The sequence below is a fragment of the Coenobita brevimanus genome, chromosome 95 (assembly GCF_032717465.1).
Source record: "Coenobita brevimanus isolate Jiangsu-jjx chromosome 95, ASM3271746v2, whole genome shotgun sequence".
NCBI classification, from domain to species: domain Eukaryota; kingdom Metazoa; phylum Arthropoda; class Malacostraca; order Decapoda; family Coenobitidae; genus Coenobita; species Coenobita brevimanus.
In genome coordinates this window covers 11465167-11477887 of record NC_137048.1, presented here as the reverse complement: position 1 = coordinate 11477887, position 12721 = coordinate 11465167, and the positions used below count along the sequence as shown (strand labels likewise).

Here is a 12721-nt window from a genome sequence, read left to right as displayed (position 1 = left end):
TGGATCGGTAGGTAGATAGATAAACAAATAGATAGATAGACACACGATAGATGTGTAGAGAGGGACAGAAAGAAAACTGGATTGAAAAGAAGGGAAAATGAGACAGACAGACAGACAGACAGACAGACAGACAGACAGACAGAGAAGAGAAAATATTCTGCATTTTGGACACGGACAAGGCTTGATTGAACGTGTGTGTGTGTGTGTGTGTGTGTGTGTGTGTGTGTGTGTGTGTGTGTGTGTGTGTGTGAGAGAGAGAGAGAGAGAGAGAGAGAGAGATGGCCTCCATACTGAAGCCACGTGTAAAAAGAAAGATAGAGGAGGGGAAGGAAGGAGAGAATTTAGTGAGGAAGGAGAGAAGGAAGGAAGTGAAGGGAAGGAGGAACTGAGAGAAGAAGGAAGGAGAGGGTATTGAGGAAGGGAAGGAAGAAAGGAAGAGGAACGTAGGAAATGGAGGGAGGGAGGAAAGGAAGAAAGGAGGAGAAAAGGAGGATATGGAGGGAGGGAGGAAATGGAGGGAGGGAGGAAAGGAAAGGAGGGAGGAAGGAAAGGAGGAAGTGGAGGGAGGGAGGAGAGGAAAGGAAGAGGAAGAAGAAAAAGCAATATACCAGGTAACACTCCAATAATATTTCACTCACCCACACAATCTCTCTCTCTCTCTCTCTCTCTCTCTCTCTCACACACACACACACACACACACACACACAGAAAAATACTCATCGAATAGTAGTAGTAGTAGTAGTAGTAGCAGCTATTGTTGTTGTTGGTGGTAGTAAAGTAGTAGTAGTAGTTGTAGTAGTAGTGGTAGTAGTAGTAGTAGTAGTAGTAGTAGTAATAGTAGTAGTAGTAGTAGTAGTAGCAGCAATAGTAGCAGCAGTAGTAGTGGTAGTATTAGTGGTAATAGTAGAAGTAGTAGTAGTAGTAGTAGTAGCAAGGGTAGTAGTAGTAGTAGTAGCTGCTTCTGCTGCTTCTGTGGCTGTTATATGTTTGTGTAGGGTAAGTTCGCCATCCATCCACTCACTCACTGTAGTTCATCCTTCAGGTGGTTCTTTAATTTGTAACAATTAAATGGTTTCTTGTACCCTAGGAAACTGTACGTTGGGTGGTAACCATATCACAAAACTGACTACCGGTTTTCTGGCTAGTCAAAGCAATGCAACCAGATGCAGCTGATTGAGGTTTGCATAATGCTACTCAGTGAAGTGGAACTGGTCAATGAAGCCTTAATTGTCTGGATTCAATTGCTTAGCCTGCCGACACTTACGCTTTGTGTGGGCATAAAAAGGATTGAATGATAGAACAAAATTTCATTATTATTCCTATTATTATTATTATTATTATTATTATTATTATTATTATTATTATTATTGTTATTATTATGCTAGGCGTTTTTAGGTCGGCTTCTCGTCCTAGAGACGCCTAGAGTTAGCTGGGTTCTCTTTCTAGACCGAAGCTAAGTCTCAGGGTGAGAGGAACAGGGCATAAAAACACAGGGCAACAACCTTACATGTATATTGCCAAATTATCGATACAGGACAGCTAGATGTTCCACAGGACTCTATACAAAGGCAAGGCACAGACTGGCAAAGATATTGTAGGTATCACACAGGATACCGGCCGTCTCGAGGACAAGTGGACAGACACTGTACTTGGGTGAAGTTGGTAGTACACTTGATTATTGGGCTGTATATATTTATATTAATTATACTGATGTCCCGTGTTCACTGAGTGGAGCAAGATAGCAGAATATTATTAATGTCTTGGCTTACAGTGAGTGGAGTTGAGATAGTTAACCTCTGTCACTATGCTCCGATTGTCATTTTCATTTTCACCTCACGGGCACGGAAGTCACACTCACGGCACGGGTGTAGGGCAAGGGAGCGGCCGACCGGCGGCTCACAGGTGTCGGCCCAGGTTCGGCTGAGTACCCTCAGATGCCTTCTCGTCTAGGAGGCAAGGGACTACACGTAGGGGCGTCGTCCTTCAGAGTGGGCCTCGCTTGGGTGTGGTGAAGGGCCCTGCATTAGAGGGGCTGGGTAGAGGGGTTCGGCCCTCGGGACTGAGGCTGAAGAGTTCTTGTAGGCGCTCCTGCAGGCGTCGCTCTTCGTCCGGGCTGAAGAGGTCACGCCCCAGGGTATTAGGGGCGGTGTGGAGGGCCCATCTGCTGTGGTCTCGCTCCTGCTGCTTCGCCGTCCAGGTAGGGCTGCGGCGTTGCTCGCTGCAGGAGTCCGACAGTTGCTGGTCGCCCACTGGTGCCGGTTGGATGGAGTGAAGCCCCGGGGTCAATATAGGTCCTCTCCAGCAGTCCGTGAACGGGAAGTTCTCCTCCTGGAGGCTGTCTCGGGCTGGAGAGATGGGGGTGGGGCCTGCCTTACCACCGACAGGGTGGTTCAGGCAGGGCTCTCCCTTAGGTTGTGGAGTCACAGAGGGCGAGGAACTTTGGGGTATTCCTCCTTGGCGCGGCTACCGGGTGTCACCGAGGTCCTCTGGGCAACAGTAGGAGGGTGGCTACAGGCCGTTCCTTTCCCATCAGTACGGCAATCGGCCGTTACTGGGGCCCAACTCCCTGACGGGACCGCAGATGGAGGGCAGCTGTGGGTGCAGCTACATGCTGGTGCCAAAGTCCTGTGTGAGGGGCGACATGTAAGCGAGAGGCGGCTACAGGCCGTCCCCTGGCAACTGGAGCGGGTATGGGCCGTTGCTGGTGTCGTACCGCTCAAGGCAACTGCAGTAGGAGAGAGGGTGTGCCTTTCTCTCCCCACGTGCGGCAATCGGACGTCGCAGGTTTTGCAAGGGGGGTGGACAGCACTTCGAGCAGCGATGGGCCGTCTCTTAGAGGTGCGGCCTCTGGCTGTAGCATTTGTATGGCTGCAGGCCACTGCTTGTGCATGGCTATCAGCCGTTGTTTCAGCACGGCTACTGGCCGCTGCTTGTGCACTGCTATAGGCTGTTGCTGGGGTGCAGCTATGGGCCGCTGCTTGTGCACAGCTATAGGCCGTTGCTTTTACACGGCTACAGGCCGCTGCTTGTGCACGGCTATGGTCCGTTGCTTGTGCACGGAGACAGGATGCTGCTTGTGCCTGGCTATAGGCTGCTGCTGGGGTGCTGTCTGGAGCTGGTTTATTAGCTCCACCTGGATCCTGGTGAGGCCTGGGTTGGTTGGAGGGTAATGCACCCAGACTGATATGTTGGCTCCAGGTGCACTCCGCTGAATAGGGGAGTGCGGCCGTATGGGACATATGCCCATATTGTCCGGATGTCGCGCATGTCTTACCTGTCCCTCCGTTGTCGCCTTCTGGGGGTGTCGTGATGTCTCCTGTTGCCACGGCTGCTATTTCAATTATTATTATTATTATTATTATTAGGGATGTGCCGACAGTATCGGTATCGGTACTGGTATCGGCAGTATCGGCCTTTTTTTTGTAGTGTCGATATCGGCAAGGTAAAAATATGGCCGATACTCCAATACTCTTCTGGTTTATTATGTGATTCAAGACACTCATGTTTCACGACACTGATAAACAGATGGTAATGATATTATATTATATTATTACTTATATGCCAACGGCCATACCATGTTGAGTACACCGCTTCCTGTCCGATCAGCGAAGTTAAGCAACGTTGGGTCTGGTCAGTACTTGGATGGGTGATCGCCTGGGAACACCAGATGCTGTTGGCATAACGTTCTCCCTACGTGTCAAGTGGGGTTGGTGGAGGATTAGTGCCCCTCCCTGTAAAACAATTAACTTTAAGCCCTTGGCCACCCCGTTTGGGATACATGGCGTCTGGCAATGAATGAATGAAATGAATTATTACTTATATTAATATTATATATCGATTACTATATTGTCCCGGTATTAACAACACTCACGTTACCGGCATCAAATAAATCAAAATAAAATCAAATAACAAAAATCAAAATAAAAAAGTATCGGTATCGGTATCGGCCATTTGTTAGTATCGGAGTATCGGTATCGGTATTGGCTGAAAAGTGAGTATCGGTATCGGTATTGGCTGAAAAGTGGGTATCGGTATCGGTACCTATATCGGCTGAAAAGTGGGTATCGGTATCGGTATCTATATCGGCTGAAAAGTGGGTATCGGTATCGGTATTGGCTGAAAAGTGGGTATCGGTATCGGTATCTATATCGGCTGAAAAGTGGGTATCGGTATCGGTATCAGCCAACATCTTGGTATTGGCACATCTCTAATTATTATTATTATTATTATTATTATTATTATTATTATTACTACTACTACTACTATTATTATTATTATTATTATTATTATTATTATTATTACTATTACCAACACGTGTTCCCTACGTGACAACAAGTGGGTTGGCGGAGGGTTAGTGCCCCTCCCAGGAAAACAACTAACTAAAAATAAGAACATGAAGCCTTCGACTAGGAATGACCAAAAGTTGACGACTAAGGACCGAACAAAGGACATAGTACGGATAGCTACATGGAATGTAAAGGGTGCGAATGATGAGGTGAAAGAAAATGAGATTGTCCAGGTGCTTGAGGGTGTGAAAATGAATGTATGTGGATTAACTGAAACTAAATGGAGAAGTGAGAGTGTGAGAGAATAGGAGTATGGATGGAGTATATGCACGGAAGTACAAATGAGAGGGCAAAAGAAGGAGTATGTATTGTTGTGAGTAACAGATGGAAGGAGAATATAAGAGAGTATGGATCAGTTGGCTCAAGGATTGTGTGGGTAAGAGTGAAAGTTGGACCACAAATGTGTGTGATTGTGTGTGTGTATGCACCAAAGGAAGATTGTGCAAGTAGAGTGTGAGAAGAGTTCTGGACAAATGTGGAAATATGCATGGAAAACTTTGAAAGGATTGAGAGAGTGTTTTTGATTGGAGATATGAATGGAAAAGTAGGGAATGTGAAGATGGATGGAGTAGTTGGTGAGTGGGGTGTGCCTGCTGAGATAGATGAGAATGGCAGTGCTTTAGTGAACATTTGTGCCGGGAAGGGGTTGGTGATAGTTAATACCCTCTTCAGACACAAAATTATCCATTGGTATACGTGGCAAGTGATGAGAAGGGTGGGTGGTGAACTGAATGAACGGAAGGCAATAATTGACTATGTGTGTGTGGATGAAAGGAAGCGAAGGTGTGTGCTGTAATGGATGCAAGAGCATTTAGAGCTTGGGGGAGTGGACTTTCTTTCCACCACTTTCAAAGTGACATAGAGAAACAGAAGAAGGGAAAGACAGGAGGAAGTAGTATATGCAAGGAGGGTGGAAAGATTACAAGAGGATGAGAAAAAGGCAGAATATAAGAGAAAAGTGAAGGAGCGATTGGGTAAATATGGACTGGAGCAGATGGGGGCCGTGGAAGGTGTGTGCAAGATATTCACAGAAGAAATCTGTGCGGCATGTGAGGTGGTGTGTGGGGTGAAGAGAAGACGAAAGAGGGTGCAGGGAACAGCATGGTGGAATGAAGAGGTGAGACAGGCTGTAGCACCAAAGAAGAAAGCATATAGTGAATGGATGAGAAACAGGGGCTTGGAAGAAGTTGAGAGATGGAAGAGAGAGTTATATGTAGAGAGGAACAGAGGGGTGAAAAGATTAGTAAGAGAGAGTAAGAAGAGAGTAGATGTGGAATTTGGAAGGAAGTTGAGTGTAAAATGGAGGGAATGTAGGAAAATGTTCTGGAAAGAGGTAAAGAGAGTTAGACAAGGTGGCAATGAAGTAAGTCGGGGAGTGAAAGATAAAAATGGTAGATTACTAGTGGGGAAGGGAGAAAGAGTGAGCAGATGGAGAGAACACTTTAAGAAATTGTTAAACGTGGAGAATGATAGTAATGCGATCCAGTATAAGTGGCTGGGAGACGGAGGGATGTGAGAAGAAATCAGTAGGATGGAAGTTGTGGAAGCAATTAAGAAAGTCAAAATGGGGAAAGCCCCAGAAATTGATGGAGTGTGTGGTGAAATGCTGAAGCATGGGGGAGAGGTAGTAGTAGATTGGATGTGGAAGATTGGCAGATTGGCCTGGGAGGAAGGTAGAGTCCCGGAGGATTGGAAGTCAGGTATAATCATTCCCTTGTACAAAGGAAAAGGGGAAAAAGAAGTGTGTGGTAATCATACGGGCATTTGTCTTCTTAGTTTAATAAGAAAAGTATATGGTAGTATACTTATTGACAGAGTTTGGGAAATGACAGAGGTATTAGCTGGAGAAGAACAGGAAGGTTTACGAAGGAAAAAGATTGTGCAGATCAGATATTCATTCTTAGATCTTTAGTGGAAAAGCTTCTATAGAAGGGAAAGAAGTTGTATGCAGCCTTCATGGATTTGGAGAAAGCATATGACAGGGTTGATAGACAAGGATTTTGGAAAGTATAAAAAATATATGGAGTAGATGGGAAGTTGTTGAATCTGTGAAGATTATGTATGATGGTGCTACGGCTGCAGTGTGTGTGTATAGTAAACTGAGTGAATTTTTCTACTTGAAGGGTGGATTGAAACAACGATGTGTCATGACTCCATGGTTGTTCAGTCTGTATATGGATTGGGTTAGAAAAGAGATACAAGGTAGGGCAGTTGATGTTGGAGTGGCCCTAGTGAGAGATTGCAGTGTTTGGAAACTCCCTGTGCTGTTGTTTGCAGATGATACTGTGTTGTTAAGTGAAGACGAAGGGGAGCTGCAAGGCTTTGTGCATGAGTTTGGGAGAGTGTGTATGAAACGGAATCTAAAGGTGAAAGTAGAGAAGAGTAAAGTAATGGTCTTTGAGAGAGGTGAAGTCAATGAATGTACAGTGAGGTTGGATGAAGAGGAAATGGAAAATGTGTGTGCGTTTAAGTACTTGGGTAGTGTGATGAGCAAAGATGGAAGTGTGGAGGATGAAGTGTTTGAAAGGGTACAACGAGGAAGAAAAGTTGCTGGTTCCTTGAAAGCAGTGATAAGAAACAGGGAAGTGAGCATGGAAGTGAAAAAGTAATTACATGACAGTATTGTGATACCAACTCTAACGTATAGAAGTGAAACTTGGACCTTGTTGGAGGGAGAGAAGGCAAGAGTGAAAGCAGTAGAAATGAGTTATTTGAGAGGAGCATGTGGAATCACATGGAGAGACAGACTGACAAATGAGGATGTGAAGGAATGTTGTGGTGTGGATGTGGATGTAATAGGAAACGTTAGGAGAAACACACTGAGGTGGTTTGGCCATGTGGAGAGATGGAGAGTGAGAGACTGACGAGGAAAGTGTATGTGAGTGAGGTGGATGAGGGGGAGAGGGAGAGGAAGGCCAAGGACGAAATGGAGGGATAGGGTGGAGAGGTATATATGAGAGGGGGTGAGAGCTGGGAGCAGGGCAGTGAAATGGCAGGGGACAGGGCGACATGGTGGCGATTTGTTTGTGGCCACCCATTACGGGATTAAGACGTCTAGCAAGAGATAGATAGATTACTAATATTATCATAATTATTATTATAATATCATCAATACTATTACTATCATTTTCATTATTTTTATTACCTTCATCGTCATTGTCGTTCTAGTAGTAGTAATACTTGTAGTAATAGTAGTAGTAGTAGTGGTAATAGTAGTAGTAGTAGAAACCATTCTATTTAGTAGTAGTAGTTTTGTTATTGTGCTTGATCATCATGTATTCAGTGTAGATGGTTAGCAGCAGTACCCAAGCGGTGGCATGCGTAGGTATATGACTCCAGAGGTAATAGTGTAATGAAAATGAAGCAGTAATTTGCCATGAGAGAGAGAGAGAGAGAGAGAGAGAGAGAGAGAGAGAGAGAGAGAGAGAGAGAGTATTCAGGTTACGAAAGCATTACACCAAAGAAGTTAATGAATTCTGTAACCTAACCTCTCTCTCTCTCTCTCTCTCTCTCTCTCCTTAGGGTTGGTGAGCAATGCTTTCCCGGAAATGCTGAATGAGTATTGATTTCGGCTGTGTGTGTGTGTGTGTGTGTGTGTGTGTGTGTGTGTGTGTGTGTGTGTGAATATGCAAATGTGTGTGGATAAAAATGGTATATATGTAAGTGTATGTACGTACGTATATATGTATGTATCTATGCATGTATATATGTATGTATGTATGTATGTATGTATGCATGAATATGTATTTACCTGCATATATATATATATATATATATATATATATATATATATATATATATATATATATATATATATATATTTTTATGCGAGGAAGAAGGAACCAAAGGCCATGAGCCCGCAATAACAGTTCCCTCCAAGAGAAATACAAAATACAGGAGAGAGCCAAATTCAAGATCCATTCATTTCGAGATGCGTTTGAAAGACTGGAGATCATAGGCAGCAGGAAATACAGACAAAGGGAGACAGTTCCAGAGTTGACCTGTTGCATACATGAAGGACTGGGAGTAACGGTTAACTCTTGGATTAGAGAGTTGGACAGAAAAGGGATGAGAGTTTGCTGCTAGACGGGTGCTACGCGCCCGTCATAGAGGTGGAGGAATGCAAGCAGACAGTTCAGAGGAGCAGTGACCATTGAAGTAGCGATAGAAAAGAGATAAAGATGCAACAGTGCGGCGAAGAGACAGAGGTTGAAGGGAGTCAGTAAGAGGAGGAGAGTTAATGAGATGAAAAGCCTTTGACTCCACCCTATTGAGAAGAGCTGTATGTGGGGAGCCTCCCCACACATGAGAGTTGTACTCCACATAGGGGCGGATATGTATGCATGTACGTATGTATATATATGTGTGTACGTATATATGTGTGTATGTATGTATGTATATTTGTATGTATGGTGTACCAATATATGCATGTATGCATGTATGTATGTATGTATGTATGTATGTATGAAAATGTATTTATGTATGTATGTATGAACGTATATATGCATATATGTATGCATGTACGTACATATGTATGTATGTATGTATGCATGTACATATAATTATGTTTTTATCTTTTAATGCGAGAAAGAAGGAACCAAAGGCCATGAGCCCGCAGTTAACAGTTCCCTCCAAGAGAAAAACAAAATACAATAGAGACCCAAATTCAAGATCCGATCATTTTGAGAAGCCTGGACACACTGCGTTTGAAAGACTGGAGATCATAGGCAGCAGGAAATACAGACAGAGGGAGACAGTTCCAGAGCTAACCTGTTGCATAAATGAAAGACTGGGAGTAACGGTCAACTCTTACATTAGAGGGTTGGACAGAAAAGGGATGAGAGTTTGCTGCCAGACGGGTGCTACGCGCCCGTCGTAGAGGTGGAGGAATGCAAGCAGACAGTTCAGAGGAGCAGTGACCATTAAAGTAGCGATAGAAAAGGGATAAAGATGCAACAGTGCGGCGAAGAGACAGAGGTTGAAGGGAGTCAGTAAGAGGAGGAGAGTTAATGAGATGAAAAGCCTTTGACTCCACCCTATTGAGAAGAGCTGTATGTGGGGAGCCTCCCCACACATGAGAGTTGTACTCCACATAGGGGCGGATATGTATGCATGTACGTATGTATATATATGTGTGTACGTATATATGTGTGTATGTATGTATGTATATTTGTATGTATGGTGTACCAATATATGCATGTATGCATGTATGTATGTATGTATGTATGAAAATGTATTTATGTATGTATGTATGAACGTATATATGCATATATGTATGCATGTACGTACATATGTATGTATGTATGTATGCATGTACATATAATTATGTTTTTATCTTTTAATGCGAGAAAGAAGGAACCAAAGGCCATGAGCCCGCAGTTAACAGTTCCCTCCAAGAGAAAAACAAAATACAATAGAGACCCAAATTCAAGATCCGATCATTTTGAGAAGCCTGGACACACTGCGTTTGAAAGACTGGAGATCATAGGCAGCAGGAAATACAGACAGAGGGAGACAGTTCCAGAGCTAACCTGTTGCATAAATGAAAGACTGGGAGTAACGGTCAACTCTTACATTAGAGGGTTGGACAGAAAAGGGATGAGAGTTTGCTGCCAGACGGGTGCTACGCGCCCGTCGTAGAGGTGGAGGAATGCAAGCAGACAGTTCAGAGGAGCAGTGACCATTAAAGTAGCGATAGAAAAGGGATAAAGATGCAACAGTGCGGCGAAGAGACAGAGGTTGAAGGGAGTCAGTAAGAGGAGGAGAGTTAATGAGACGAAAAGCCTTTGACTCCACCCTCTTGAGAAGAGCTGTATGTGGGGAGCCACCCCACACATGAGAGTTGTACTCCACACAGGGGCGAATAAAACCCCTGTATAGAGTCAACAATTGTGCAGGGGTAAAGAAAGAGCGGAGTCGGCTTAGCACACCCAATCTCTTGGATGCAGATTTTACAAGAGATGTAATATGATCTGTATGTGTGTAACCTCATATTTCATCACTACTTTTTCACACCCTGCCATTACAGTCATACACAAAAACACCAAGTTATTGAGAGCTCTGGGCTAATCCACTTGAAGGCATCTGTTACGTACATCAATTCGAATCTACAAAATATGGCTGAAGGTTTATTGAAGAAGCAACCATGACCCCTAGCCCGTCACCCACCCCTGAGTGGTATAGTACGAGCCTTAGTCATAGGATAGGGGTGAGTCTCCTTGGTTACTACAGGTATTCTAAATTCGTTGACCTTCTCTTTATATTGAGTGTTTGTTTCTGTGACAAATGGTTAGAGAGAGAGAGAGAGATGGACAGACAGACAGACAGACAGACAGACACACACACACACACACACACACACACACACACACACACACACACACACACACACACACACACACACATTGCGAGGGCGGGTGTAATAACAAAGGGTATAAGACACAAGCTTAACAGGTGTAGAGGAAGGTGATGGTTAGGTTTGTTATGGTGGAGGAGGAGGAGGAGAAGAAGAAGAAGAAGAAGAAGAAGAAGAAGAAGAAAGGAACAGGAAAAAGAAGAAGAAGAAGAAGAAAGGAACAGGAAAAAGAAGAAGAAGAAGAAGAGGAGGAGGAGGAGGAAGAAGAAGGAGAAGAAGAAGAAGAAGAGGAAGAAGAAGAAAAAGAACAGGAAGAAGAAGAAGAGAAAGAAGAAGAAGAAGAAAAAGAACAGGAAGAAGAAGAGAAGAAAGAAGAAGAAAAAAAAGAACAGGAAGAAGAAGAAGAGAAAGAAGAAGAAGAAGAAGAAAAAGAACAGGAAGAAGAAGAAGAGAAAGAAGAAGAAGAAGAAGAAGAAGAGGAAGAGGAAGAAGAAAAGGAGGAAGAATAAGAACAAGAAAATAAAGATAGGAGATAGGAGGAGGGATCGGGTAGGGAACAAAGGATGAGAAGAGGAGGGGGAAAGAAGAAGAAGAGGAGGGGTAGGGGATGGAAGAAGAGGAGGAGGAGGATAACACACAGGATTACACAGGAAAGCAAACAGCAACAGACCTTATGGTCCTTTCGAGGCTGCTTGTTACAGAGAAAACTATGACTACAAGATCTAACTCTACTGTACATGCTGAAGGATAAGGATAATAAAGCAAGAAGGCTCCCCCCACCACCAAACCCTCCAGGAAAAAGTGAGAAAAACCACATGCAGCATGGAAAAACTGACATGGAAATTTTATAGGAAACACTGGAAAGGAAAAGTCACATTCTGTAATACTTTATCTATAAGCTACCCGATTGAGTAACCTGAAAGTAAACAAATAAAATAATAGTTACGGCATGACATTGTAAACCGGTACATTGGGTTAATGGGAAGTCTGTGGACATAACGTGGAAGCTACACACTGCACAGTGTGGATGTTTAAGGATGGTGCGGCAGCCTTGCCTGGCGCTTTTAAGGTAGGAAGCAGTCAATCAGGCCCTAGCTCCGTTCGCTCCACTGAGACAAGGAACTCTCCCATGTGGGACAAGTACACAAGTTTCATCCTGAAGCAGTGACCCCTGGTTTTCATTCATTCATTCATTGCCAGACGCCATGTATCCCAGCCAGGGTGGCCAAGGGCTTAGAGTTAATTGTTTTACAGGGAGGTGCACTAATCCTCCACCAACCCCACTTGACACGTAGGGATGAGTGACCCCTGGTACATATAAAAAATCCCGATGGTGGTCACTTGACTAACAGGGACCCTCAGTGATCCACAGCCCATCACAGGTCGAAAGTAAGAGTAGTGACCGTTAACTCAGGGTTATCTGTGCAGATCCTAATCTGTGCTTATATTACTCTCTTTGCATTGGGGAGATTGAAAAGTATATAAGACGGGTGTCTTAGACAAAGGGGACTGCACAGTGCACAATGTGGATGTGCAATGCACAGAGTGGATGTTTAGGGGTGGTGCAGCAGCCTTGCCTGGCGCTTTTTAGGTAGGCAGCAGTCAATCAGGCCCTAGCTCCGTTCACTCCACTGAGACAAAGAACTCTCCTATGTGGGACAAGTACACAAGTTTCATCCTGAAGCAGTGACCCCTGGCACATTAAAAAAATCCCGATGGTGGTCACTTGACTAACAGGGACCCTCAGTGATCCACAGCCCATCACAGGTATTAAGTAAGAGTAGTGACAGTTAACTCAGGGTTATCTGTGCGGATCCTAATCTGTGCTTACTGTATATTACCTCATTTGCTTTGGGTAAATCGAAAAACGTATAATGACGTGACGTGACGCTATGTTAAATTTATGGGGTGTCCTGTAGACATGAGGGGACTGCACAGTGTGGATGTTTAGGAGTGGTGCGGCAGCCTTGCCTGGCGTTTTTAAGGTAGGCAGCAGTCAATCAGGCCCTAGCTCCGTTCA

The 12721-nt window shown here is 44.2% G+C and overlaps 1 non-coding gene across 1 annotated transcript; it reads left to right on the top strand.

Annotated features, from left to right (window-relative positions):
* The first annotated feature begins 3560 nt into the window (after positions 1 to 3560).
* Positions 3561 to 3679, top strand: LOC145413315 (5S ribosomal RNA). Its single transcript, XR_013899714.1, has one exon. It is a non-coding gene; the product is annotated as a 5S ribosomal RNA (ribosomal RNA).
* The last annotated feature ends 9042 nt before the right edge of the window (positions 3680 to 12721 follow it).